Source organism: Neomonachus schauinslandi, chromosome 9, assembly GCF_002201575.2.
Source record: "Neomonachus schauinslandi chromosome 9, ASM220157v2, whole genome shotgun sequence".
NCBI lineage: Eukaryota > Metazoa > Chordata > Mammalia > Carnivora > Phocidae > Neomonachus > Neomonachus schauinslandi.
The window spans coordinates 70,728,543-70,732,315 of record NC_058411.1 but is presented as its reverse complement, the minus strand read 5'-3'; the positions used below and the strand labels follow the sequence as shown (position 1 = coordinate 70,732,315).

Genomic DNA, 3,773 nt, shown 5'->3' with positions numbered 1-3,773 from the left:
TAAACCTGAAAATGTCACTGATGAGATTTTGTTATCCCCCAGTTGGACCAACTCTAAAGCCAACTAAGATTGTTAAGTGTTATTTTTCATTCTCAAAGAAAAGAGAAATTTTTTTTAAAGATAAAAACTTCCTGGTCACAGCGAGAACCCCAAGGACTATTCTATCTGTCTCTTTGCGTGTATTTTACCTCAAACACACACATACAAAAATCTACTTCAAACAAACCACTACCATTAACTCAAACGTGATCAATAAAGTCAGCAGAAGAGGGCCTCTGTCCATGCCATTAGACAGAAAATACACCACCATTATTTGGGAGGCCTGGGGAGAAGCAGATCTAAACCTTTTTTCCCCTTGGAAATAGTAAGAAAAGTAAATACCAGTCTTTCAGATTCTGCGAATGAGGCCATATGGGCTGGAATTTATTATGCAAGGTCTTTATAAAACCCTCATGCTACTTTAAATTTAACATTAGAGTTTTGTTAAATCTGGCGGTAGAAATAACCAAGACTCAGATGAAACAGTAAATTTTGCTCTGCAAACTACAGTGGACTTCAGTGCTGCCGGCCCCCCGACAGATTGTCTTCTCATCTACAGAAAGCAGGATCAGGAATAAGACAGCACAGCAGTTCCGTAAAGGGCTCAGGACAGATACCAACCAGCATCACCTGGTGCAGGTGGAATGGGGAGCCAGCTGCCTGCCCTCCCAGCCTCCCAAGGAGAAGTGTGCTGGGGCCAAATCAATGGCGTGTGCTATGGAGATGTCCAGCACCGTGCTCCCCACCCCCCGCCCCAGCGCCTTGTACTCTGCTGTTTTATGGGATGTGTATAAAAGTGGCCCCATGGGGGGGAATAAATATTTTAGATATGCACACCACGCAGTTCTAATCTTAGGTGCCTACAGTTTCGGGGGATTCTCCAACATGCCTCAGCTTCCTCAGAGAACTTGATAGCCCTCCAACCCGTGGGACATTGGATCTGAGAGCTGGCTCATTGCCACATGACTTAGAGAGAGGCCCAGGGTCAGAGTCCCACACCAGACAGTCCCGCTGGTCTCCACCACAGATGGTGGTATATAGTTGTACATGCATACGTGTGCAACGTATGCAAGTATACGGTTGTCTGGGGTTCTTGTAACTGATAGATTTTATATTTTAGAGTAGTTTTAGGTTCCAGGTGATAAAGACGTGTCAATGTAGATTCATGAGTTGTAACAAATGTGCTACTCTGGTGGCAGATGTTGACGATGAGGGAGGTTGGGGAGTGGGGGTGGGGGGTATAAGGGAAATCTCTGTACCTTTCATTCAGTTGTGTATTTGTAATGTTCCAGTTGAAACACAGTTGCTTAGAGTTGGCCCTTTCCAGAGATGTCCTATCATCCATACGACCTAAAATAATATGGGTGATAATTGTAACTTTTTTTTTTAAGATTTTATTTATTTATTTGAGAGAGAGCGAGAGAGCACAAGCAGGGGGCGCGGCAGAGGGAGAGGGGGAAGCAGGCTCCCCACTGAGCAGGGAGCCCAACTCGGGACTTGATCCCAGGACCCCGAGATCACGACCTGAACCGAAGGCAGACCGTCAACCAACTGAGCCACCCAGGTGCCCCTGTAACGTGGTTTTTTTTTAATGGTACCTTGAAACTGCAACTCTTGGTTCCCTCAAAGCCTCGGAAGAGTTGATCAGCAGTGTTAACAATGACAGCCTTGCTTTCAGGCAACATTACTGAGAGAAGAAAAAATCATTATGTCCACTGAGCACTTCATACTGTGTTGTCCTAGACATTAGCAAGTCGGTTCTTCCTCCTCTTTTCTTTCTAGTTTTTAGTAGCTTTGCCATCACCCTAGCCAGAAATCATAGTCATCTTTGCTTGATCTTCATCCATCCGGGCTCCCGCCACAGCCAGTCACCAAACGGTCTGATTCTACAGGTAGGTCTCAAATGTCGTCACCTCCTCCCGAGCCCTACTGCTCCCTTTGCTCACACCCTCAGCGCTCCCCGCCTGGCCTCCGTTGTGGTCTCCCTCGTGCACACCTCTTCTCCAGAACCACCAGCGCTGTCTTTCATGCGTGTACCAAATGTTGATGTCTTACCAGGAATGAAATTGTATGTCTCTTACTAAAGACACAGGGGTGGATAAGACATCTCCCCGGCTCTCAAGGACCTCACATCTAAAATGCAAATTCCCGGGGTGCCTGGGTGGCTCAGTCGGTTGGGCGTCTGCCTTCAGCTCAGGTCATGATCCCAGGGTCCTGGGATCGAGCCCCACATCGGGCTCCCTGCTCAGCAGAGTCTGCTTCTCCCCCTCCTACTCCCCCTGCTTGTGTTCCCTCTCTCGCTGTGTCTCTCTCTGTCAAATAAGTAAATAAAATCTTTAAAAAATAACAATAAAATGCAAATTTCCTTTTGTCACTCACTTGCTTGAAATTCCCATTGTCTGTAGGATGAAACCAAAACCTATCAACACAGCACACTTTGTCACCGTTCATACTCATGGGATCTGGTCCCCATCAGACTGCTGGGCCTTGTCTCCCACCCTTCTGCCACCCGCACCCAGGCTGCAGCCCCCTCAGCTCCCTGCAGCCCGTTCCCCGCGCCAAGATTCATGCAAACCACATTCTCTATCTGGAAGCTCTAGGAAACTCCTGGACTTTTCTTCAAAACAAATGAAATCTCCTCTGCTTCCCTCCCCTGACACAATAGATTGATTCCTCCTTCCTCTTCATATAGGCCTGTATAATTTCCACGCATATCTGTCTCCCAGGGGGCTGCCAACCCTGGAGGATGGGGTAAGTAAGCAGGCAATTTCATTCATTCATTTACCATTTGTCCATTATGCCTGCTCTCTGCTCTCCTCTTCTTTGCGTCCACTTTCTCCTCAGCGGGGACAGTGGTGCCGGGGGCAGGACCTCCTGCTGCGATGGTGCCATGGCTGTCACCTCGCTGCCATGCAGGATGACGGCCGAGGAGACGCCGCTGAGCTCCCAGAAGAAGGCCCAGGTGCGGTGTGCTGGGCAGCGCTGCCAGGCCCAGAGCTAGTCACGGGATGAAGCAGCGCCCTCACCCAACGGGGCCTTCGCTCCCTCAGGAGGACAGAGCTCCTTGGGGGCCGCTGAAGACAGGGGAGGCAGAGCTGGAATTTCAACCTGGTTCCGAAGTTGGTGTTTTTAACAATTTTGGCGAACAATGAGAAACAACTCCCAAGGGGACCGGTTACTCTCACCCTCCAATAGGAAGTTCTATCCTCCCTGTGGGGCAGGCTATGGGGAAAGGCAAGGGTTCCTTGGGGAGCATGTGACCATGACTCAAATGTTTGATGGGATCAGAGTAGTCAGAGGCATCCCTTTCCACAAAAGCACCATATCTGTCCCTCACCTGAGCAGCGCCTAGCCAGCGTAGACACCTGCCACTCCTCAGGGCTCTGTGGTTCCGCAGCTCTTGTTCAAACAACTTAATATTTTTATTCAGGCTTCAGTCCTTCTCAAGTGGCCTGAGAGTCTTTCTGCCTCCTTCAAGTCACCTGGCGCTTCTCTGCTTTGATCTGTTTTCTGCTGATTTTCTAGCTCAGATTTTCTGGATCAGAGAGCACTTAGCTCCCCGTTTCCAAATGCGTGCAGGTGGCCTCACTGTTGCCTCCCCATTCTGCCTCCAGCTAATATTAACCCATATTTGAAGATGACAAAACAGGGATTACAGTCACAGAGCTGGTCTCCAAAGCAGGACTTGAACCCACATGGGGCTCTGTGCTCAGCGAGGAGTCTGCTGGAGATTC

The 3,773-nt window shown here is 49.1% G+C and overlaps 1 long non-coding RNA gene across 1 annotated transcript; it reads right to left on the bottom strand.

The window, feature by feature from the left end:
* Positions 1 to 491: 491 nt before the first annotated feature.
* On the bottom strand, positions 492 to 2,885 carry LOC110585446. Its single transcript, XR_002480624.1, has 4 exons — positions 2,825 to 2,885; positions 1,638 to 1,726; positions 1,299 to 1,389; positions 492 to 592 (listed from the first exon to the last, which is right to left on the bottom strand). It is a non-coding gene; the product is annotated as an uncharacterized LOC110585446 (long non-coding RNA).
* Positions 2,886 to 3,773: the final 888 nt, after the last annotated feature.